General features: G+C 58.0%; 7 non-coding genes across 7 annotated transcripts; all 7 read right to left on the minus strand.

Moving 5' to 3' along the window:
• Positions 1-2,636: 2,636 nt before the first annotated feature.
• Positions 2,637-2,827, minus strand: LOC140192201 (U2 spliceosomal RNA). Its single transcript, XR_011884144.1, has one exon. It is a non-coding gene; the product is annotated as a U2 spliceosomal RNA (small nuclear RNA).
• Positions 2,828-5,898: 3,071 nt separating this feature from the next.
• Positions 5,899-6,089, minus strand: LOC140192209 (U2 spliceosomal RNA). The gene has a single exon (XR_011884145.1). It is a non-coding gene; the product is annotated as a U2 spliceosomal RNA (small nuclear RNA).
• Positions 6,090-9,148: 3,059 nt separating this feature from the next.
• On the minus strand, positions 9,149-9,339 carry LOC140192210 (U2 spliceosomal RNA). The gene has a single exon (XR_011884146.1). It is a non-coding gene; the product is annotated as a U2 spliceosomal RNA (small nuclear RNA).
• Positions 9,340-12,412: 3,073 nt separating this feature from the next.
• LOC140192211 (U2 spliceosomal RNA) lies at positions 12,413-12,603 on the minus strand. Its single transcript, XR_011884147.1, has one exon. It is a non-coding gene; the product is annotated as a U2 spliceosomal RNA (small nuclear RNA).
• A 3,076-nt stretch (positions 12,604-15,679) lies between these two features.
• LOC140192212 (U2 spliceosomal RNA) lies at positions 15,680-15,870 on the minus strand. The gene has a single exon (XR_011884148.1). It is a non-coding gene; the product is annotated as a U2 spliceosomal RNA (small nuclear RNA).
• Positions 15,871-18,941: 3,071 nt separating this feature from the next.
• On the minus strand, positions 18,942-19,132 carry LOC140192213 (U2 spliceosomal RNA). Its single transcript, XR_011884149.1, has one exon. It is a non-coding gene; the product is annotated as a U2 spliceosomal RNA (small nuclear RNA).
• Positions 19,133-22,207: 3,075 nt separating this feature from the next.
• LOC140192215 (U2 spliceosomal RNA) lies at positions 22,208-22,398 on the minus strand. Its single transcript, XR_011884151.1, has one exon. It is a non-coding gene; the product is annotated as a U2 spliceosomal RNA (small nuclear RNA).
• Between the last annotated feature and the right edge of the window lie 2,243 nt (positions 22,399-24,641).

Here is a 24,641-nt window from a genome sequence, read left to right on the forward strand (position 1 = left end):
CTACGGGCGCCTACGTCACTGGCACACTGCCTACGTCAAGGCTGCCGGCTTCCTCGGCTGGCTCCCAGGTCGGTCTCAGAGGCTGGCTCAACTTGCACTGCTCTCCTGGTCGTGGGAGGCTGGTCACGCTGTCCTGTCTGCACAAAAGTCTGCAGGGGGAGTGGGAGCAGGCCGCTCGGCCCTTCAAGGGCGTCCCTGCACTCGGCAAAGAGAGCGCGCCTCTCGGCTTTGCGTGCCCCAGCTGGCTGGCGCATCCAGCTGAACGGTCTCCTTCGGAGGCTCTGCCCTCTCCGGGAGGGAGCGAGCGGATGGGACTGCACCGGGCGACAAAGGCAGAGGCCACGTGCGCCGCTCAAGACCGGTTACGAGGTTTGTGGACGTGGCCAAAGTCCGCGGGCAGAAAAGCCTCCTGGCAAGCTTGGGAATAGGAAGATGTCAGCTACAGGTGTGCCTGAGGAGAAACAATGGGTGTGCTCTCCAAGCCGAAGGCTGAAGTGCAGCCATTCACACCTCTGTGCCTTTATTTTGATGTGTGTGGAATTACAATTGTTGAGTGGCTTGAGTTTGTTTCATCTCACAGAAGCTGTAGACTTTGCGTCTGCACAGGCTATCATTGGACACAGTGGTGTCTTCTCCCCTGCTCCCCCACCACCTTTTTTTACCAGGGTGGATGGGGGTGGGTGGGTGTGTGTGTGTGTCTGTCTGTCTCTCTGTGTCTGTCTCTGTCTCTCTCACCCACCGACACAAACACACATGGAATGCTGAGGGATCTGGCAGGGTCGGTCTGTCTCTCTCTCTCACTCAATCTCACACACACACAGAGTCACAGACACACGTGCACACGGGGGTGTGTGGAGGTGGGTGGGTGTGTGTGTGTGTGTGTGTGTGTGTCTGTCTGTCTCTCTGTCTCTGTCTCTGTCTCTCTCACCCACCGACACAAACACACATGGAATGCTGAGGGATCTGGCAGGGTCTGTCTCTCTCTCTCTCACTCACTCACTCACTCACTCACTCACTCACTCACTCAATCTCTCTCTCTCACACACACACACACACACACAGAGTCACAGACACACGTGCACACGGAGTGCTGAGGGATCTGCCAAGCTGTACAGAGGGCAGTAAAGGGAGAAGGGCCGAGGCCCTTCATTATGCCTCTGTGCTGACGCCTGAGCAGACTGACTGGTTTTGCAGCGGGGTGGGTGCACGGATGTAGAAACAGGAGGGAGGGCACGGCAGGAGGGAAATGTGTCGCGGGCTGACGGCGGCCCTGTGCCCCACTGCTCTGCAGGTGCGTTTTTGGCCGGCATGGCTCAGTGGTGGAGTGGGTGGGCGCGTGTGCGCGCCGTGGAAGGAAAGGGGTACTGATTATGCCTTGGTTGTGAAACAGGAAACGGATCGGCGAAATGCCTGCCGGAGGGAGGCACAGTGCCGTGCGTGAAGCAGGGGCACGTGGACGGATGTGGCAATTGTGGAGACGTGCGCCAAAGCTGGACGCCGAGTAGGTAGGTGTAAGCATGAGACGTTTGAGTGATCTTGGGGTTTGGGACGTGATTCTGAGCGAGGCTAGAGATGCACTGCACTGCCGATGTATATTGGGGAGGTCTGAGTGGGTGGAGTGGGGGGTTGTGCCTCTGCCTTACCTTGAACGGTGGGCGGGGCTTTGGGCCTGGGGCAGGCAGACGCATCAGAGGAGGCCAGGAGGCCAGGCCAGGCCAGGGCAGGGCAGGTAGGCAGAGTTTTGCTGATGCTATGGCTAGGTGGTGATGCTTGTAGCTGGTCTGTCTGTCTGGGCAGGAGAGCAGCAGTCTTGGCAGTCTGGTGCAGGCGGGGAGGATGCAGGGTGCAGGAGCACCGGGCCCTGTTGTGCCGGCGGCGGCGGCGCCCCGTTGCTCTGTAGCCGGGCTCCATCGGATGCCTCCCTCCCTTCCTTCCTTCCTCCCTCCCGTCCGCGTGCCCTGGCTGCTGGCACACTTGAACGAGCCTGCCTGTCCGACAGGCTGGCTGGCTGCTGGTGAAATTGCAGCAGAGCCAGTGACTCGATATCGTTCGTTCCTTCCTTCCTTCCTTCCTTCCTTCCTTCCTTCCTTCCTTCGCCCGCCCGTCCATCCGTCCGTCCGTCCGTCCGTCGCGTCCTCCGTTGGCTTCAAGGAGCAGCTGAGAAGCCTGAGCCTGAGAAGTGGAGCGAGTGTGGCGGGACAGAAAAGGTCTTTCGGCCTGCTCCACTTCACTCTGCTTCTGTGCTTGGTGCAGGCAGCAGCCGAGTGAGCAGGCATCAGAATGAGTGCGCCGGTTGAGCAGTTTGCTTCAGGAATGAATGCCAAGGGGCATCTCTCATGAAGTTGCTGCCTTGCCTGCAGCACCTGATCTGGTTGCAGCCCGGATGTGCACTTGATCTTAGCCAAACGGCCCAGATATGATGCCCGTGCTGTTGTTGAGTTGTCTGCACATTGCGTGAGTGAGTGAGTGAGTGAGCTGTATCGACAGACAGACACAGACACAGGAGAGGTGTAGAGCAAGCAGCTCTCCTCTCTCTCCATGTGCGTGCATGCTTGTCTGTGCTGCTGTGCCGCCGCCGCCGCCTGATGGAGCTTTCGTCGTTTTTCTTTTCTTTGCTACTTTGAAATTCCCCAGAAGGGGAGTGCACCGTTCCCAGAGGCACTGCAATACCGGGTCGATGCGTGGAGTGGACGGAGCAAGCCCCTATTCCATCTCCCTGTTCCAAAAATCAATTTAATATATGGTCCCCAGATAAGGGACGTATCAGATATTAAACTGATAAGAACAGATACTACACTTGATCTTAGCCAAAAGGCCGAGAAGCGATGCAGGCGGCCTCTTGAGTCGGCTACATCCTGCCTAGCCTCTGGTGTTTAGATTGAAGCAGGAGGCCTGGCAAAGACCTTGCTGCCCTGGCCCGCTGGCAGCTCTCCCCTAGGTTGTCTGGGATCGGTGGGTGTGCTGGACAGCTGTTGCCTACCTGGTCCGTCCTGAGTGCAACTTGTCAGAGGCTATGTAAAGCTGCCAGTGATCCACCAATCATCTGGGAGTGGGGCCGTACCTACGGGCGCCTACGTCACTGGCACACTGCCTACGTCAAGGCTGCCGGCTTCCTCGGCTGGCTCCCAGGTCGGTCTCAGAGGCTGGCTCAACTTGCACTGCTCTCCTGGTCGTGGGAGGCTGGTCACGCTGTCCTGTCTGCACAAAAGTCTGCAGGGGGAGTGGGAGCAGGCCGCTCGGCCCTTCAAGGGCGTCCCTGCACTCGGCAAAGAGAGCGCGCCTCTCGGCTTTGCGTGCCCCAGCTGGCTGGCGCATCCAGCTGAACGGTCTCCTTCGGAGGCTCTGCCCTCTCCGGGAGGGAGCGAGCGGATGGGACTGCACCGGGCGACAAAGGCAGAGGCCACGTGCGCCGCTCAAGACCGGTTACGAGGTTTGTGGACGTGGCCAAAGTCCGCGGGCAGAAAAGCCTCCTGGCAAGCTTGGGAATAGGAAGATGTCAGCTACAGGTGTGCCTGAGGAGAAACAATGGGTGTGCTCTCCAAGCCGAAGGCTGAAGTGCAGCCATTCACACCTCTGTGCCTTTATTTTGATGTGTGTGGAATTACAATTGTTGAGTGGCTTGAGTTTGTTTCATCTCACAGAAGCTGTAGACTTTGCGTCTGCACAGGCTATCATTGGACACAGTGGTGTCTTCTCCCCTGCTCCCCCACCACCTTTTTTTACCAGGGTGGATGGGGGTGGGTGGGTGTGTGTGTGTGTCTGTCTGTCTCTCTGTGTCTGTCTCTGTCTCTCTCACCCACCGACACAAACACACATGGAATGCTGAGGGATCTGGCAGGGTCGGTCTGTCTCTCTCTCTCACTCACTCAATCTCACACACACACAGAGTCACAGACACACGTGCACACGGGGGTGTGTGGGGGTGGGTGTGTGTGTGTGTTTGTGTGTGTGTGTGTGTCTGTCTCTCTGTGTCTGTCTCTGTCTCTGTCTCTCTCACCCACCGACACAAACACACATGGAATGCTGAGGGATCTGGCAGGGTCTGTCTCTCTCTCTCACTCAATCTCACACACACACAGAGTCACAGACACACGTGCACACGGGGGTGTGTGGAGGTGGGTGGGTGTGTGTGTGTGTGTGTGTGTGTGTCTGTCTGTCTCTCTGTCTCTGTCTCTGTCTCTCTCACCCACCGACACAAACACACATGGAATGCTGAGGGATCTGGCAGGGTCTGTCTCTCTCTCTCTCACTCACTCACTCACTCACTCACTCACTCACTCACTCACTCAATCTCTCTCTCTCACACACACACACACACACACAGAGTCACAGACACACGTGCACACGGAGTGCTGAGGGATCTGCCAAGCTGTACAGAGGGCAGTAAAGGGAGAAGGGCCGAGGCCCTTCATTATGCCTCTGTGCTGACGCCTGAGCAGACTGACTGGTTTTGCAGCGGGGTGGGTGCACGGATGTAGAAACAGGAGGGAGGGCACGGCAGGAGGGAAATGTGTCGCGGGCTGACGGCGGCCCTGTGCCCCACTGCTCTGCAGGTGCGTTTTTGGCCGGCATGGCTCAGTGGTGGAGTGGGTGGGCGCGTGTGCGCGCCGTGGAAGGAAAGGGGTACTGATTATGCCTTGGTTGTGAAACAGGAAACGGATCGGCGAAATGCCTGCCGGAGGGAGGCACAGTGCTGTGCGTGAAGCAGGGGCACGTGGACGGATGTGGCAATTGTGGAGACGTGCGCCAAAGCTGGACGCCGAGTAGGTAGGTGTAAGCATGAGACGTTTGAGTGATCTTGGGGTTTGGGACGTGATTCTGAGCGAGGCTAGAGATGCACTGCACTGCCGATGTATATTGGGGAGGTCTGAGTGGGTGGAGTGGGGGGTTGTGCCTCTGCCTTACCTTGAACGGTGGGCGGGGCTTTGGGCCTGGGGCAGGCAGACGCATCAGAGGAGGCCAGGAGGCCAGGCCAGGCCAGGGCAGGGCAGGTAGGCAGAGTTTTGCTGATGCTATGGCTAGGTGGTGATGCTTGTAGCTGGTCTGTCTGTCTGGGCAGGAGAGCAGCAGTCTTGGCAGTCTGGTGCAGGCGGGGAGGATGCAGGGTGCAGGAGCACCGGGCCCTGTTGTGCCGGCGGCGGCGGCGCCCCGTTGCTCTGTAGCCGGGCTCCATCGGATGCCTCCCTCCCTTCCTTCCTTCCTCCCTCCCGTCCGCGTGCCCTGGCTGCTGGCACACTTGAACGAGCCTGCCTGTCCGACAGGCTGGCTGGCTGCTGGTGAAATTGCAGCAGAGCCAGTGACTCGATATCGTTCGTTCCTTCCTTCCTTCCTTCCTTCCTTCCTTCCTTCCTTCCTTCGCCCGCCCGTCCATCCGTCCGTCCGTCCGTCCGTCGCGTCCTCCGTTGGCTTCAAGGAGCAGCTGAGAAGCCTGAGCCTGAGAAGTGGAGCGAGTGTGGCGGGACAGAAAAGGTCTTTCGGCCTGCTCCACTTCACTCTGCTTCTGTGCTTGGTGCAGGCAGCAGCCGAGTGAGCAGGCATCAGAATGAGTGCGCCGGTTGAGCAGTTTGCTTCAGGAATGAATGCCAAGGGGCATCTCTCATGAAGTTGCTGCCTTGCCTGCAGCACCTGATCTGGTTGCAGCCCGGATGTGCACTTGATCTTAGCCAAACGGCCCAGATATGATGCCCGTGCTGTTGTTGAGTTGTCTGCACATTGCGTGAGTGAGTGAGTGAGTGAGCTGTATCGACAGACAGACACAGACACAGGAGAGGTGTAGAGCAAGCAGCTCTCCTCTCTCTCCATGTGCGTGCATGCTTGTCTGTGCTGCTGTGCCGCCGCCGCCGCCTGATGGAGCTTTCGTCGTTTTTCTTTTCTTTGCTACTTTGAAATTCCCCAGAAGGGGAGTGCACCGTTCCCAGAGGCACTGCAATACCGGGTCGATGCGTGGAGTGGACGGAGCAAGCCCCTATTCCATCTCCCTGTTCCAAAAATCAATTTAATATATGGTCCCCAGATAAGGGACGTATCAGATATTAAACTGATAAGAACAGATACTACACTTGATCTTAGCCAAAAGGCCGAGAAGCGATGCAGGCGGCCTCTTGAGTCGGCTACATCCTGCCTAGCCTCTGGTGTTTAGATTGAAGCAGGAGGCCTGGCAAAGACCTTGCTGCCCTGGCCCGCTGGCAGCTCTCCCCTAGGTTGTCTGGGATCGGTGGGTGTGCTGGACAGCTGTTGCCTACCTGGTCCGTCCTGAGTGCAACTTGTCAGAGGCTATGTAAAGCTGCCAGTGATCCACCAATCATCTGGGAGTGGGGCCGTACCTACGGGCGCCTACGTCACTGGCACACTGCCTACGTCAAGGCTGCCGGCTTCCTCGGCTGGCTCCCAGGTCGGTCTCAGAGGCTGGCTCAACTTGCACTGCTCTCCTGGTCGTGGGAGGCTGGTCACGCTGTCCTGTCTGCACAAAAGTCTGCAGGGGGAGTGGGAGCAGGCCGCTCGGCCCTTCAAGGGCGTCCCTGCACTCGGCAAAGAGAGCGCGCCTCTCGGCTTTGCGTGCCCCAGCTGGCTGGCGCATCCAGCTGAACGGTCTCCTTCGGAGGCTCTGCCCTCTCCGGGAGGGAGCGAGCGGATGGGACTGCACCGGGCGACAAAGGCAGAGGCCACGTGCGCCGCTCAAGACCGGTTACGAGGTTTGTGGACGTGGCCAAAGTCCGCGGGCAGAAAAGCCTCCTGGCAAGCTTGGGAATAGGAAGATGTCAGCTACAGGTGTGCCTGAGGAGAAACAATGGGTGTGCTCTCCAAGCCGAAGGCTGAAGTGCAGCCATTCACACCTCTGTGCCTTTATTTTGATGTGTGTGGAATTACAATTGTTGAGTGGCTTGAGTTTGTTTCATCTCACAGAAGCTGTAGACTTTGCGTCTGCACAGGCTATCATTGGACACAGTGGTGTCTTCTCCCCTGCTCCCCCACCACCTTTTTTTACCAGGGTGGATGGGGGTGGGTGGGTGTGTGTGTGTGTCTGTCTGTCTCTCTGTGTCTGTCTCTGTCTCTCTCACCCACCGACACAAACACACATGGAATGCTGAGGGATCTGGCAGGGTCGGTCTGTCTCTCTCTCTCACTCACTCAATCTCACACACACACAGAGTCACAGACACACGTGCACACGGGGGTGTGTGGGGGTGGGTGTGTGTGTGTGTTTGTGTGTGTGTGTGTGTCTGTCTCTCTGTGTCTGTCTCTGTCTCTGTCTCTCTCACCCACCGACACAAACACACATGGAATGCTGAGGGATCTGGCAGGGTCTGTCTCTCTCTCTCACTCAATCTCACACACACACAGAGTCACAGACACACGTGCACACGGGGGTGTGTGGAGGTGGGTGGGTGTGTGTGTGTGTGTGTGTGTGTGTCTGTCTGTCTCTCTGTCTCTGTCTCTGTCTCTCTCACCCACCGACACAAACACACATGGAATGCTGAGGGATCTGGCAGGGTCTGTCTCTCTCTCTCTCACTCACTCACTCACTCACTCACTCACTCAATCTCTCTCTCTCACACACACACACACACACACAGAGTCACAGACACACGTGCACACGGAGTGCTGAGGGATCTGCCAAGCTGTACAGAGGGCAGTAAAGGGAGAAGGGCCGAGGCCCTTCATTATGCCTCTGTGCTGACGCCTGAGCAGACTGACTGGTTTTGCAGCGGGGTGGGTGCACGGATGTAGAAACAGGAGGGAGGGCACGGCAGGAGGGAAATGTGTCGCGGGCTGACGGCGGCCCTGTGCCCCACTGCTCTGCAGGTGCGTTTTTGGCCGGCATGGCTCAGTGGTGGAGTGGGTGGGCGCGTGTGCGCGCCGTGGAAGGAAAGGGGTACTGATTATGCCTTGGTTGTGAAACAGGAAACGGATCGGCGAAATGCCTGCCGGAGGGAGGCACAGTGCCGTGCGTGAAGCAGGGGCACGTGGACGGATGTGGCAATTGTGGAGACGTGCGCCAAAGCTGGACGCCGAGTAGGTAGGTGTAAGCATGAGACGTTTGAGTGATCTTGGGGTTTGGGACGTGATTCTGAGCGAGGCTAGAGATGCACTGCACTGCCGATGTATATTGGGGAGGTCTGAGTGGGTGGAGTGGGGGGTTGTGCCTCTGCCTTACCTTGAACGGTGGGCGGGGCTTTGGGCCTGGGGCAGGCAGACGCATCAGAGGAGGCCAGGAGGCCAGGCCAGGCCAGGGCAGGGCAGGTAGGCAGAGTTTTGCTGATGCTATGGCTAGGTGGTGATGCTTGTAGCTGGTCTGTCTGTCTGGGCAGGAGAGCAGCAGTCTTGGCAGTCTGGTGCAGGCGGGGAGGATGCAGGGTGCAGGAGCACCGGGCCCTGTTGTGCCGGCGGCGGCGGCGCCCCGTTGCTCTGTAGCCGGGCTCCATCGGATGCCTCCCTCCCTTCCTTCCTTCCTCCCTCCCGTCCGCGTGCCCTGGCTGCTGGCACACTTGAACGAGCCTGCCTGTCCGACAGGCTGGCTGGCTGCTGGTGAAATTGCAGCAGAGCCAGTGACTCGATATCGTTCGTTCCTTCCTTCCTTCCTTCCTTCCTTCCTTCCTTCCTTCCTTCGCCCGCCCGTCCATCCGTCCGTCCGTCCGTCCGTCGCGTCCTCCGTTGGCTTCAAGGAGCAGCTGAGAAGCCTGAGCCTGAGAAGTGGAGCGAGTGTGGCGGGACAGAAAAGGTCTTTCGGCCTGCTCCACTTCACTCTGCTTCTGTGCTTGGTGCAGGCAGCAGCCGAGTGAGCAGGCATCAGAATGAGTGCGCCGGTTGAGCAGTTTGCTTCAGGAATGAATGCCAAGGGGCATCTCTCATGAAGTTGCTGCCTTGCCTGCAGCACCTGATCTGGTTGCAGCCCGGATGTGCACTTGATCTTAGCCAAACGGCCCAGATATGATGCCCGTGCTGTTGTTGAGTTGTCTGCACATTGCGTGAGTGAGTGAGTGAGTGAGCTGTATCGACAGACAGACACAGACACAGGAGAGGTGTAGAGCAAGCAGCTCTCCTCTCTCTCCATGTGCGTGCATGCTTGTCTGTGCTGCTGTGCCGCCGCCGCCGCCTGATGGAGCTTTCGTCGTTTTTCTTTTCTTTGCTACTTTGAAATTCCCCAGAAGGGGAGTGCACCGTTCCCAGAGGCACTGCAATACCGGGTCGATGCGTGGAGTGGACGGAGCAAGCCCCTATTCCATCTCCCTGTTCCAAAAATCAATTTAATATATGGTCCCCAGATAAGGGACGTATCAGATATTAAACTGATAAGAACAGATACTACACTTGATCTTAGCCAAAAGGCCGAGAAGCGATGCAGGCGGCCTCTTGAGTCGGCTACATCCTGCCTAGCCTCTGGTGTTTAGATTGAAGCAGGAGGCCTGGCAAAGACCTTGCTGCCCTGGCCCGCTGGCAGCTCTCCCCTAGGTTGTCTGGGATCGGTGGGTGTGCTGGACAGCTGTTGCCTACCTGGTCCGTCCTGAGTGCAACTTGTCAGAGGCTATGTAAAGCTGCCAGTGATCCACCAATCATCTGGGAGTGGGGCCGTACCTACGGGCGCCTACGTCACTGGCACACTGCCTACGTCAAGGCTGCCGGCTTCCTCGGCTGGCTCCCAGGTCGGTCTCAGAGGCTGGCTCAACTTGCACTGCTCTCCTGGTCGTGGGAGGCTGGTCACGCTGTCCTGTCTGCACAAAAGTCTGCAGGGGGAGTGGGAGCAGGCCGCTCGGCCCTTCAAGGGCGTCCCTGCACTCGGCAAAGAGAGCGCGCCTCTCGGCTTTGCGTGCCCCAGCTGGCTGGCGCATCCAGCTGAACGGTCTCCTTCGGAGGCTCTGCCCTCTCCGGGAGGGAGCGAGCGGATGGGACTGCACCGGGCGACAAAGGCAGAGGCCACGTGCGCCGCTCAAGACCGGTTACGAGGTTTGTGGACGTGGCCAAAGTCCGCGGGCAGAAAAGCCTCCTGGCAAGCTTGGGAATAGGAAGATGTCAGCTACAGGTGTGCCTGAGGAGAAACAATGGGTGTGCTCTCCAAGCCGAAGGCTGAAGTGCAGCCATTCACACCTCTGTGCCTTTATTTTGATGTGTGTGGAATTACAATTGTTGAGTGGCTTGAGTTTGTTTCATCTCACAGAAGCTGTAGACTTTGCGTCTGCACAGGCTATCATTGGACACAGTGGTGTCTTCTCCCCTGCTCCCCCACCACCTTTTTTTACCAGGGTGGATGGGGGTGGGTGGGTGTGTGTGTGTGTCTGTCTGTCTCTCTGTGTCTGTCTCTGTCTCTCTCACCCACCGACACAAACACACATGGAATGCTGAGGGATCTGGCAGGGTCGGTCTGTCTCTCTCTCTCACTCACTCAATCTCACACACACACAGAGTCACAGACACACGTGCACACGGGGGTGTGTGGGGGTGGGTGTGTGTGTGTGTTTGTGTGTGTGTGTGTGTCTGTCTCTCTGTGTCTGTCTCTGTCTCTGTCTCTCTCACCCACCGACACAAACACACATGGAATGCTGAGGGATCTGGCAGGGTCTGTCTCTCTCTCTCACTCAATCTCACACACACACAGAGTCACAGACACACGTGCACACGGGGGTGTGTGGAGGTGGGTGGGTGTGTGTGTGTGTGTGTGTGTGTGTGTCTGTCTGTCTCTCTGTCTCTGTCTCTGTCTCTCTCACCCACCGACACAAACACACATGGAATGCTGAGGGATCTGGCAGGGTCTGTCTCTCTCTCTCTCACTCACTCACTCACTCACTCACTCACTCACTCACTCACTCAATCTCTCTCTCTCACACACACACACACACACACAGAGTCACAGACACACGTGCACACGGAGTGCTGAGGGATCTGCCAAGCTGTACAGAGGGCAGTAAAGGGAGAAGGGCCGAGGCCCTTCATTATGCCTCTGTGCTGACGCCTGAGCAGACTGACTGGTTTTGCAGCGGGGTGGGTGCACGGATGTAGAAACAGGAGGGAGGGCACGGCAGGAGGGAAATGTGTCGCGGGCTGACGGCGGCCCTGTGCCCCACTGCTCTGCAGGTGCGTTTTTGGCCGGCATGGCTCAGTGGTGGAGTGGGTGGGCGCGTGTGCGCGCCGTGGAAGGAAAGGGGTACTGATTATGCCTTGGTTGTGAAACAGGAAACGGATCGGCGAAATGCCTGCCGGAGGGAGGCACAGTGCCGTGCGTGAAGCAGGGGCACGTGGACGGATGTGGCAATTGTGGAGACGTGCGCCAAAGCTGGACGCCGAGTAGGTAGGTGTAAGCATGAGACGTTTGAGTGATCTTGGGGTTTGGGACGTGATTCTGAGCGAGGCTAGAGATGCACTGCACTGCCGATGTATATTGGGGAGGTCTGAGTGGGTGGAGTGGGGGGTTGTGCCTCTGCCTTACCTTGAACGGTGGGCGGGGCTTTGGGCCTGGGGCAGGCAGACGCATCAGAGGAGGCCAGGAGGCCAGGCCAGGCCAGGGCAGGGCAGGTAGGCAGAGTTTTGCTGATGCTATGGCTAGGTGGTGATGCTTGTAGCTGGTCTGTCTGTCTGGGCAGGAGAGCAGCAGTCTTGGCAGTCTGGTGCAGGCGGGGAGGATGCAGGGTGCAGGAGCACCGGGCCCTGTTGTGCCGGCGGCGGCGGCGCCCCGTTGCTCTGTAGCCGGGCTCCATCGGATGCCTCCCTCCCTTCCTTCCTTCCTCCCTCCCGTCCGCGTGCCCTGGCTGCTGGCACACTTGAACGAGCCTGCCTGTCCGACAGGCTGGCTGGCTGCTGGTGAAATTGCAGCAGAGCCAGTGACTCGATATCGTTCGTTCCTTCCTTCCTTCCTTCCTTCCTTCCTTCCTTCCTTCCTTCGCCCGCCCGTCCATCCGTCCGTCCGTCCGTCCGTCGCGTCCTCCGTTGGCTTCAAGGAGCAGCTGAGAAGCCTGAGCCTGAGAAGTGGAGCGAGTGTGGCGGGACAGAAAAGGTCTTTCGGCCTGCTCCACTTCACTCTGCTTCTGTGCTTGGTGCAGGCAGCAGCCGAGTGAGCAGGCATCAGAATGAGTGCGCCGGTTGAGCAGTTTGCTTCAGGAATGAATGCCAAGGGGCATCTCTCATGAAGTTGCTGCCTTGCCTGCAGCACCTGATCTGGTTGCAGCCCGGATGTGCACTTGATCTTAGCCAAACGGCCCAGATATGATGCCCGTGCTGTTGTTGAGTTGTCTGCACATTGCGTGAGTGAGTGAGTGAGTGAGCTGTATCGACAGACAGACACAGACACAGGAGAGGTGTAGAGCAAGCAGCTCTCCTCTCTCTCCATGTGCGTGCATGCTTGTCTGTGCTGCTGTGCCGCCGCCGCCGCCTGATGGAGCTTTCGTCGTTTTTCTTTTCTTTGCTACTTTGAAATTCCCCAGAAGGGGAGTGCACCGTTCCCAGAGGCACTGCAATACCGGGTCGATGCGTGGAGTGGACGGAGCAAGCCCCTATTCCATCTCCCTGTTCCAAAAATCAATTTAATATATGGTCCCCAGATAAGGGACGTATCAGATATTAAACTGATAAGAACAGATACTACACTTGATCTTAGCCAAAAGGCCGAGAAGCGATGCAGGCGGCCTCTTGAGTCGGCTACATCCTGCCTAGCCTCTGGTGTTTAGATTGAAGCAGGAGGCCTGGCAAAGACCTTGCTGCCCTGGCCCGCTGGCAGCTCTCCCCTAGGTTGTCTGGGATCGGTGGGTGTGCTGGACAGCTGTTGCCTACCTGGTCCGTCCTGAGTGCAACTTGTCAGAGGCTATGTAAAGCTGCCAGTGATCCACCAATCATCTGGGAGTGGGGCCGTACCTACGGGCGCCTACGTCACTGGCACACTGCCTACGTCAAGGCTGCCGGCTTCCTCGGCTGGCTCCCAGGTCGGTCTCAGAGGCTGGCTCAACTTGCACTGCTCTCCTGGTCGTGGGAGGCTGGTCACGCTGTCCTGTCTGCACAAAAGTCTGCAGGGGGAGTGGGAGCAGGCCGCTCGGCCCTTCAAGGGCGTCCCTGCACTCGGCAAAGAGAGCGCGCCTCTCGGCTTTGCGTGCCCCAGCTGGCTGGCGCATCCAGCTGAACGGTCTCCTTCGGAGGCTCTGCCCTCTCCGGGAGGGAGCGAGCGGATGGGACTGCACCGGGCGACAAAGGCAGAGGCCACGTGCGCCGCTCAAGACCGGTTACGAGGTTTGTGGACGTGGCCAAAGTCCGCGGGCAGAAAAGCCTCCTGGCAAGCTTGGGAATAGGAAGATGTCAGCTACAGGTGTGCCTGAGGAGAAACAATGGGTGTGCTCTCCAAGCCGAAGGCTGAAGTGCAGCCATTCACACCTCTGTGCCTTTATTTTGATGTGTGTGGAATTACAATTGTTGAGTGGCTTGAGTTTGTTTCATCTCACAGAAGCTGTAGACTTTGCGTCTGCACAGGCTATCATTGGACACAGTGGTGTCTTCTCCCCTGCTCCCCCACCACCTTTTTTTACCAGGGTGGATGGGGGTGGGTGGGTGTGTGTGTGTGTCTGTCTGTCTCTCTGTGTCTGTCTCTGTCTCTCTCACCCACCGACACAAACACACATGGAATGCTGAGGGATCTGGCAGGGTCGGTCTGTCTCTCTCTCTCACTCACTCAATCTCACACACACACAGAGTCACAGACACACGTGCACACGGGGGTGTGTGGGGGTGGGTGTGTGTGTGTGTTTGTGTGTGTGTGTGTGTCTGTCTCTCTGTGTCTGTCTCTGTCTCTGTCTCTCTCACCCACCGACACAAACACACATGGAATGCTGAGGGATCTGGCAGGGTCTGTCTCTCTCTCTCACTCAATCTCACACACACACAGAGTCACAGACACACGTGCACACGGGGGTGTGTGGAGGTGGGTGGGTGTGTGTGTGTGTGTGTGTGTGTGTCTGTCTGTCTCTCTGTCTCTGTCTCTGTCTCTCTCACCCACCGACACAAACACACATGGAATGCTGAGGGATCTGGCAGGGTCTGTCTCTCTCTCTCTCACTCACTCACTCACTCACTCACTCACTCACTCACTCACTCAATCTCTCTCTCTCACACACACACACACACACACAGAGTCACAGACACACGTGCACACGGAGTGCTGAGGGATCTGCCAAGCTGTACAGAGGGCAGTAAAGGGAGAAGGGCCGAGGCCCTTCATTATGCCTCTGTGCTGACGCCTGAGCAGACTGACTGGTTTTGCAGCGGGGTGGGTGCACGGATGTAGAAACAGGAGGGAGGGCACGGCAGGAGGGAAATGTGTCGCGGGCTGACGGCGGCCCTGTGCCCCACTGCTCTGCAGGTGCGTTTTTGGCCGGCATGGCTCAGTGGTGGAGTGGGTGGGCGCGTGTGCGCGCCGTGGAAGGAAAGGGGTACTGATTATGCCTTGGTTGTGAAACAGGAAACGGATCGGCGAAATGCCTGCCGGAGGGAGGCACAGTGCCGTGCGTGAAGCAGGGGCACGTGGACGGATGTGGCAATTGTGGAGACGTGCGCCAAAGCTGGACGCCGAGTAGGTAGGTGTAAGCATGAGACGTTTGAGTGATCTTGGGGTTTGGGACGTGATTCTGAGCGAGGCTAGAGATGCACTGCACTGCCGATGTATATTGGGGAGGTCTGAGTGGGTGGAGTGGGGGGTTGTGCCTCTGCCTTACCTTGAACGGTGGGCGGGGCTTTGGGCCTGGGGCAGGCAGACGCATCAGAGGAGGCCAGGAGGCCAGGCCAGGCCAGGCCAGGGCAGGGCAGGTAGGCAGAGTTTTGCTGATGCTATGGCTAGGTGGTGATGCTTGTAGCTGGTCTGTCTGTCTGGGCAGGAGAGCAGCAGTCTTGGCAGTCTGGTGCAGGCGGGGAGGATGCAGGGTGCAGGAGCACCGGGCCCTGTTGTGCCGGCGGCGGCGGCGCCCCGTTGCTCTGTAGCCGGGCTCCATCGGATGCCTCCCTCCCTTCCTTCCTTCCTCCCTCCCGTCCGCGTGCCCTGGCTGCTGGCACACTTGAACGAGCCTGCCTGTCCGACAGGCTGGCTGGCTGCTGGTGAAATTGCAGCAGAGCCAGTGACTCGATATCGTTCGTTCCTTCCTTCCTTCCTTCCTTCCTTCCTTCCTTCCTTCCTTCGCCCGCCCGTCCATCCGTCCGTCCGTCCGTCCGTCGCGTCCTCCGTTGGCTTCAAGGAGCAGCTGAGAAGCCTGAGCCTGAGAAGTGGAGCGAGTGTGGCGGGACAGAAAAGGTCTTTCGGCCTGCTCCACTTCACTCTGCTTCTGTGCTTGGTGCAGGCAGCAGCCGAGTGAGCAGGCATCAGAATGAGTGCGCCGGTTGAGCAGTTTGCTTCAGGAATGAATGCCAAGGGGCATCTCTCATGAAGTTGCTGCCTTGCCTGCAGCACCTGATCTGGTTGCAGCCCGGATGTGCACTTGATCTTAGCCAAACGGCCCAGATATGATGCCCGTGCTGTTGTTGAGTTGTCTGCACATTGCGTGAGTGAGTGAGTGAGTGAGCTGTATCGACAGACAGACACAGACACAGGAGAGGTGTAGAGCAAGCAGCTCTCCTCTCTCTCCATGTGCGTGCATGCTTGTCTGTGCTGCTGTGCCGCCGCCGCCGCCTGATGGAGCTTTCGTCGTTTTTCTTTTCTTTGCTACTTTGAAATTCCCCAGAAGGGGAGTGCACCGTTCCCAGAGGCACTGCAATACCGGGTCGATGCGTGGAGTGGACGGAGCAAGCCCCTATTCCATCTCCCTGTTCCAAAAATCAATTTAATATATGGTCCCCAGATAAGGGACGTATCAGATATTAAACTGATAAGAACAGATACTACACTTGATCTTAGCCAAAAGGCCGAGAAGCGATGCAGGCGGCCTCTTGAGTCGGCTACATCCTGCCTAGCCTCTGGTGTTTAGATTGAAGCAGGAGGCCTGGCAAAGACCTTGCTGCCCTGGCCCGCTGGCAGCTCTCCCCTAGGTTGTCTGGGATCGGTGGGTGTGCTGGACAGCTGTTGCCTACCTGGTCCGTCCTGAGTGCAACTTGTCAGAGGCTATGTAAAGCTGCCAGTGATCCACCAATCATCTGGGAGTGGGGCCGTACCTACGGGCGCCTACGTCACTGGCACACTGCCTACGTCAAGGCTGCCGGCTTCCTCGGCTGGCTCCCAGGTCGGTCTCAGAGGCTGGCTCAACTTGCACTGCTCTCCTGGTCGTGGGAGGCTGGTCACGCTGTCCTGTCTGCACAAAAGTCTGCAGGGGGAGTGGGAGCAGGCCGCTCGGCCCTTCAAGGGCGTCCCTGCACTCGGCAAAGAGAGCGCGCCTCTCGGCTTTGCGTGCCCCAGCTGGCTGGCGCATCCAGCTGAACGGTCTCCTTCGGAGGCTCTGCCCTCTCCGGGAGGGAGCGAGCGGATGGGACTGCACCGGGCGACAAAGGCAGAGGCCACGTGCGCCGCTCAAGACCGGTTACGAGGTTTGTGGACGTGGCCAAAGTCCGCGGGCAGAAAAGCCTCCTGGCAAGCTTGGGAATAGGAAGATGTCAGCTACAGGTGTGCCTGAGGAGAAACAATGGGTGTGCTCTCCAAGCCGAAGGCTGAAGTGCAGCCATTCACACCTCTGTGCCTTTATTTTGATGTGTGTGGAATTACAATTGTTGAGTGGCTTGAGTTTGTTTCATCTCACAGAAGCTGTAGACTTTGCGTCTGCACAGGCTATCATTGGACACAGTGGTGTCTTCTCCCCTGCTCCCCCACCACCTTTTTTTACCAGGGTGGATGGGGGTGGGTGGGTGTGTGTGTGTGTCTGTCTGTCTCTCTGTGTCTGTCTCTGTCTCTCTCACCCACCGACACAAACACACATGGAATGCTGAGGGATCTGGCAGGGTCGGTCTGTCTCTCTCTCTCACTCACTCAATCTCACACACACACAGAGTCACAGACACACGTGCACACGGGGGTGTGTGGGGGTGGGTGTGTGTGTGTGTTTGTGTGTGTGTGTGTGTCTGTCTCTCTGTGTCTGTCTCTGTCTCTGTCTCTCTCACCCACCGACACAAACACACATGGAATGCTGAGGGATCTGGCAGGGTCTGTCTCTCTCTCTCACTCAATCTCACACACACACAGAGTCACAGACACACGTGCACACGGGGGTGTGTGGAGGTGGGTGGGTGTGTGTGTGTGTGTGTGTGTGTGTCTGTCTGTCTCTCTGTCTCTGTCTCTGTCTCTCTCACCCACCGACACAAACACACATGGAATGCTGAGGGATCTGGCAGGGTCTGTCTCTCTCTCTCTCACTCACTCACTCACTCACTCACTCACTCACTCACTCACTCAATCTCTCTCTCTCACACACACACACACACACACAGAGTCACAGACACACGTGCACACGGAGTGCTGAGGGATCTGCCAAGCTGTACAGAGGGCAGTAAAGGGAGAAGGGCCGAGGCCCTTCATTATGCCTCTGTGCTGACGCCTGAGCAGACTGACTGGTTTTGCAGCGGGGTGGGTGCACGGATGTAGAAACAGGAGGGAGGGCACGGCAGGAGGGAAATGTGTCGCGGGCTGACGGCGGCCCTGTGCCCCACTGCTCTGCAGGTGCGTTTTTGGCCGGCATGGCTCAGTGGTGGAGTGGGTGGGCGCGTGTGCGCGCCGTGGAAGGAAAGGGGTACTGATTATGCCTTGGTTGTGAAACAGGAAACGGATCGGCGAAATGCCTGCCGGAGGGAGGCACAGTGCCGTGCGTGAAGCAGGGGCACGTGGACGGATGTGGCAATTGTGGAGACGTGCGCCAAAGCTGGACGCCGAGTAGGTAGGTGTAAGCATGAGACGTTTGAGTGATCTTGGGGTTTGGGACGTGATTCTGAGCGAGGCTAGAGATGCACTGCACTGCCGATGTATATTGGGGAGGTCTGAGTGGGTGGAGTGGGGGGTTGTGCCTCTGCCTTACCTTGAACGGTGGGCGGGGCTTTGGGCCTGGGGCAGGCAGACGCATCAGAGGAGGCCAGGAGGCCAGGCCAGGCCAGGGCAGGGCAGGTAGGCAGAGTTTTGCTGATGCTATGGCTAGGTGGTGATGCTTGTAGCTGGTCTGTCTGTCTGGGCAGGAGAGCAGCAGTCTTGGCAGTCTGGTGCAGGCGGGGAGGATGCAGGGTGCAGGAGCACCGGGCCCTGTTGTGCCGGCGGCGGCGGCGCCCCGTTGCTCTGTAGCCGGGCTCCATCGGATGCCTCCCTCCCTTCCTTCCTTCCTCCCTCCCGTCCGCGTGCCCTGGCTGCTGGCACACTTGAACGAGCCTGCCTGTCCGACAGGCTGGCTGGCTGCTGGTGAAATTGCAGCAGAGCCAGTGACTCGATATCGTTCGTTCCTTCCTTCCTTCCTTCCTTCCTTCCTTCCTTCCTTCCTTCGCCCGCCCGTCCATCCGTCCGTCCGTCCGTCCGTCGCGTCCTCCGTTGGCTTCAAGGAGCAGCTGAGAAGCCTGAGCCTGAGAAGTGGAGCGAGTGTGGCGGGACAGAAAAGGTCTTTCGGCCTGCTCCACTTCACTCTGCTTCTGTGCTTGGTGCAGGCAGCAGCCGAGTGAGCAGGCATCAGAATGAGTGCGCCGGTTGAGCAGTTTGCTTCAGGAATGAATGCCAAGGGGCATCTCTCATGAAGTTGCTGCCTTGCCTGCAGCACCTGATCTGGTTGCAGCCCGGATGTGCACTTGATCTTAGCCAAACGGCCCAGATATGATGCCCGTGCTGTTGTTGAGTTGTCTGCACATTGCGTGAGTGAGTGAGTGAGTGAGCTGTATCGACAGACAGACACAGACACAGGAGAGGTGTAGAGCAAGCAGCTCTCCTCTCTCTCCATGTGCGTGCATGCTTGTCTGTGCTGCTGTGCCGCCGCCGCCGCCTGATGGAGCTTTCGTCGTTTTTCTTTTCTTTGCTACTTTGAAATTCCCCAGAAGGGGAGTGCACCGTTCCCAGAGGCACTGCAATACCGGGTCGATGCGTGGAGTGGACGGAGCAAGCCCCTATTCCATCTCCCTGTTCCAAAAATCAATTTAATATATGGTCCCCAGATAAGGGACGTATCAGATATTAAACTGATAAGAACAGATACTACACTTGATCTTAGCCAAAAGGCCGAGAAGCGATGCAGGCGGCCTCTTGAGTCGGCTACATCCTGCCTAGCCTCTGGTGTTTAGATTGAAGCAGGAGGCCTGGCAAAGACCTTGCTGCCCTGGCCCGCTGGCAGCTCTCCCCTAGGTTGTCTGGGATCGGTGGGTGTGCTGGACAGCTGTTGCCTACCTGGTCCGTCCTGAGTGCAACTTGTCAGAGGCTATGTAAAGCTGCCAGTGATCCACCAATCATCTGGGAGTGGGGCCGTACCTACGGGCGCCTACGTCACTGGCACACTGCCTACGTCAAGGCTGCCGGCTTCCTCGGCTGGCTCCCAGGTCGGTCTCAGAGGCTGGCTCAACTTGCACTGCTCTCCTGGTCGTGGGAGGCTGGTCACGCTGTCCTGTCTGCACAAAAGTCTGCAGGGGGAGTGGGAGCAGGCCGCTCGGCCCTTCAAGGGCGTCCCTGCACTCGGCAAAGAGAGCGCGCCTCTCGGCTTTGCGTGCCCCAGCTGGCTGGCGCATCCAGCTGAACGGTCTCCTTCGGAGGCTCTGCCCTCTCCGGGAGGGAGCGAGCGGATGGGACTGCACCGGGCGACAAAGGCAGAGGCCACGTGCGCCGCTCAAGACCGGTTACGAGGTTTGTGGACGTGGCCAAAGTCCGCGGGCAGAAAAGCCTCCTGGCAAGCTTGGGAATAGGAAGATGTCAGCTACAGGTGTGCCTGAGGAGAAACAATGGGTGTGCTCTCCAAGCCGAAGGCTGAAGTGCAGCCATTCACACCTCTGTGCCTTTATTTTGATGTGTGTGGAATTACAATTGTTGAGTGGCTTGAGTTTGTTTCATCTCACAGAAGCTGTAGACTTTGCGTCTGCACAGGCTATCATTGGACACAGTGGTGTCTTCTCCCCTGCTCCCCCACCACCTTTTTTTACCAGGGTGGATGGGGGTGGGTGGGTGTGTGTGTGTGTCTGTCTGTCTCTCTGTGTCTGTCTCTGTCTCTCTCACCCACCGACACAAACACACATGGAATGCTGAGGGATCTGGCAGGGTCGGTCTGTCTCTCTCTCTCACTCACTCAATCTCACACACACACAGAGTCACAGACACACGTGCACACGGGGGTGTGTGGGGGTGGGTGTGTGTGTGTGTTTGTGTGTGTGTGTGTGTCTGTCTCTCTGTGTCTGTCTCTGTCTCTGTCTCTCTCACCCACCGACACAAACACACATGGAATGCTGAGGGATCTGGCAGGGTCTGTCTCTCTCTCTCACTCAATCTCACACACACACAGAGTCACAGACACACGTGCACACGGGGGTGTGTGGAGGTGGGTGGGTGTGTGTGTGTGTGTGTGTGTGTGTCTGTCTGTCTCTCTGTCTCTGTCTCTGTCTCTCTCACCCACCGACACAAACACACATGGAATGCTGAGGGATCTGGCAGGGTCTGTCTCTCTCTCTCTCACTCACTCACTCACTCACTCACTCACTCACTCACTCACTCAATCTCTCTCTCTCACACACACACACACACACACAGAGTCACAGACACACGTGCACACGGAGTGCTGAGGGATCTGCCAAGCTGTACAGAGGGCAGTAAAGGGAGAAGGGCCGAGGCCCTTCATTATGCCTCTGTGCTGACGCCTGAGCAGACTGACTGGTTTTGCAGCGGGGTGGGTGCACGGATGTAGAAACAGGAGGGAGGGCACGGCAGGAGGGAAATGTGTCGCGGGCTGACGGCGGCCCTGTGCCCCACTGCTCTGCAGGTGCGTTTTTGGCCGGCATGGCTCAGTGGTGGAGTGGGTGGGCGCGTGTGCGCGCCGTGGAAGGAAAGGGGTACTGATTATGCCTTGGTTGTGAAACAGGAAACGGATCGGCGAAATGCCTGCCGGAGGGAGGCACAGTGCCGTGCGTGAAGCAGGGGCACGTGGACGGATGTGGCAATTGTGGAGACGTGCGCCAAAGCTGGACGCCGAGTAGGTAGGTGTAAGCATGAGACGTTTGAGTGATCTTGGGGTTTGGGACGTGATTCTGAGCGAGGCTAGAGATGCACTGCACTGCCGATGTATATTGGGGAGGTCTGAGTGGGTGGAGTGGGGGGTTGTGCCTCTGCCTTACCTTGAACGGTGGGCGGGGCTTTGGGCCTGGGGCAGGCAGACGCATCAGAGGAGGCCAGGAGGCCAGGCCAGGCCAGGGCAGGGCAGGTAGGCAGAGTTTTGCTGATGCTATGGCTAGGTGGTGATGCTTGTAGCTGGTCTGTCTGTCTGGGCAGGAGAGCAGCAGTCTTGGCAGTCTGGTGCAGGCGGGGAGGATGCAGGGTGCAGGAGCACCGGGCCCTGTTGTGCCGGCGGCGGCGGCGCCCCGTTGCTCTGTAGCCGGGCTCCATCGGATGCCTCCCTCCCTTCCTTCCTTCCTCCCTCCCGTCCGCGTGCCCTGGCTGCTGGCACACTTGAACGAGCCTGCCTGTCCGACAGGCTGGCTGGCTGCTGGTGAAATTGCAGCAGAGCCAGTGACTCGATATCGTTCGTTCCTTCCTTCCTTCCTTCCTTCCTTCCTTCCTTCCTTCCTTCCTTCGCCCGCCCGTCCATCCGTCCGTCCGTCCGTCCGTCGCGTCCTCCGTTGGCTTCAAGGAGCAGCTGAGAAGCCTGAGCCTGAGAAGTGGAGCGAGTGTGGCGGGACAGAAAAGGTCTTTCGGCCTGCTCCACTTCACTCTGCTTCTGTGCTTGGTGCAGGCAGCAGCCGAGTGAGCAGGCATCAGAATGAGTGCGCCGGTTGAGCAGTTTGCTTCAGGAATGAATGCCAAGGGGCATCTCTCATGAAGTTGCTGCCTTGCCTGCAGCACCTGATCTGGTTGCAGCCCGGATGTGCACTTGATCTTAGCCAAACGGCCCAGATATGATGCCCGTGCTGTTGTTGAGTTGTCTGCACATTGCGTGAGTGAGTGAGTGAGTGAGCTGTATCGACAGACAGACACAGACACAGGAGAGGTGTAGAGCAAGCAGCTCTCCTCTCTCTCCATGTGCGTGCATGCTTGTCTGTGCTGCTGTGCCGCCGCCGCCGCCTGATGGAGCTTTCGTCGTTTTTCTTTTCTTTGCTACTTTGAAATTCCCCAGAAGGGGAGTGCACCGTTCCCAGAGGCACTGCAATACCGGGTCGATGCGTGGAGTGGACGGAGCAAGCCCCTATTCCATCTCCCTGTTCCAAAAATCAATTTAATATATGGTCCCCAGATAAGGGACGTATCAGATATTAAACTGATAAGAACAGATACTACACTTGATCTTAGCCAAAAGGCCGAGAAGCGATGCAGGCGGCCTCTTGAGTCGGCTACATCCTGCCTAGCCTCTGGTGTTTAGATTGAAGCAGGAGGCCTGGCAAAGACCTTGCTGCCCTGGCCCGCTGGCAGCTCTCCCCTAGGTTGTCTGGGATCGGTGGGTGTGCTGGACAGCTGTTGCCTACCTGGTCCGTCCTGAGTGCAACTTGTCAGAGGCTATGTAAAGCTGCCAGTGATCCACCAATCATCTGGGAGTGGGGCCGTACCTACGGGCGCCTACGTCACTGGCACACTGCCTACGTCAAGGCTGCCGGCTTCCTCGGCTGGCTCCCAGGTCGGTCTCAGAGGCTGGCTCAACTTGCACTGCTCTCCTGGTCGTGGGAGGCTGGTCACGCTGTCCTGTCTGCACAAAAGTCTGCAGGGGGAGTGGGAGCAGGCCGCTCGGCCCTTCAAGGGCGTCCCTGCACTCGGCAAAGAGAGCGCGCCTCTCGGCTTTGCGTGCCCCAGCTGGCTGGCGCATCCAGCTGAACGGTCTCCTTCGGAGGCTCTGCCCTCTCCGGGAGGGAGCGAGCGGATGGGACTGCACCGGGCGACAAAGGCAGAGGCCACGTGCGCCGCTCAAGACCGGTTACGAGGTTTGTGGACGTGGCCAAAGTCCGCGGGCAGAAAAGCCTCCTGGCAAGCTTGGGAATAGGAAGATGTCAGCTACAGGTGTGCCTGAGGAGAAACAATGGGTGTGCTCTCCAAGCCGAAGGCTGAAGTGCAGCCATTCACACCTCTGTGCCTTTATTTTGATGTGTGTGGAATTACAATTGTTGAGTGGCTTGAGTTTGTTTCATCTCACAGAAGCTGTAGACTTTGCGTCTGCACAGGCTATCATTGGACACAGTGGTGTCTTCTCCCCTGCTCCCCCACCACCTTTTTTTACCAGGGTGGATGGGGGTGGGTGGGTGTGTGTGTGTGTCTGTCTGTCTCTCTGTGTCTGTCTCTGTCTCTCTCACCCACCGACACAAACACACATGGAATGCTGAGGGATCTGGCAGGGTCGGTCTGTCTCTCTCTCTCACTCACTCAATCTCACACACACACAGAGTCACAGACACACGTGCACACGGGGGTGTGTGGGGGTGGGTGTGTGTGTGTGTTTGTGTGTGTGTGTGTGTCTGTCTCTCTGTGTCTGTCTCTGTCTCTGTCTCTCTCACCCACCGACACAAACACACATGGAATGCTGAGGGATCTGGCAGGGTCTGTCTCTCTCTCTCACTCAATCTCACACACACACAGAGTCACAGACACACGTGCACACGGGGGTGTGTGGGGGTGGGTGTGTGTGTGTGTTTGTGTGTGTGTGTGTGTCTGTCTCTCTGTGTCTGTCTCTGTCTCTGTCTCTCTCACCCACCGACACAAACACACATGGAATGCTGAGGGATCTGGCAGGGTCTGTCTCTCTCTCTCTCACTCACTCACTCACTCACTCACTCACTCACTCACTCACTCAATCTCTCTCTCTCACACACACACACACACACACAGAGTCACAGACACACGTGCACACGGAGTGCTGAGGGATCTGCCAAGCTGTACAGAGGGCAGTAAAGGGAGAAGGGCCGAGGCCCTTCATTATGCCTCTGTGCTGACGCCTGAGCAGACTGACTGGTTTTGCAGCGGGGTGGGTGCACGGATGTAGAAACAGGAGGGAGGGCACGGCAGGAGGGAAATGTGTCGCGGGCTGACGGCGGCCCTGTGCCCCACTGCTCTGCAGGTGCGTTTTTGGCCGGCATGGCTCAGTGGTGGAGTGGGTGGGCGCGTGTGCGCGCCGTGGAAGGAAAGGGGTACTGATTATGCCTTGGTTGTGAAACAGGAAACGGATCGGCGAAATGCCTGCCGGAGGGAGGCACAGTGCCGTGCGTGAAGCAGGGGCACGTGGACGGATGTGGCAATTGTGGAGACGTGCGCCAAAGCTGGACGCCGAGTAGGTAGGTGTAAGCATGAGACGTTTGAGTGATCTTGGGGTTTGGGACGTGATTCTGAGCGAGGCTAGAGATGCACTGCACTGCCGATGTATATTGGGGAGGTCTGAGTGGGTGGAGTGGGGGGTTGTGCCTCTGCCTTACCTTGAACGGTGGGCGGGGCTTTGGGCCTGGGGCAGGCAGACGCATCAGAGGAGGCCAGGAGGCCAGGCCAGGCCAGGGCAGGGCAGGTAGGCAGAGTTTTGCTGATGCTATGGCTAGGTGGTGATGCTTGTAGCTGGTCTGTCTGTCTGGGCAGGAGAGCA

This window comes from Mobula birostris (genome assembly GCF_030028105.1).
Source record: "Mobula birostris isolate sMobBir1 chromosome 11 unlocalized genomic scaffold, sMobBir1.hap1 SUPER_11_unloc_2, whole genome shotgun sequence".
Classification (NCBI taxonomy): Eukaryota; Metazoa; Chordata; class Chondrichthyes; order Myliobatiformes; family Myliobatidae; genus Mobula; species Mobula birostris.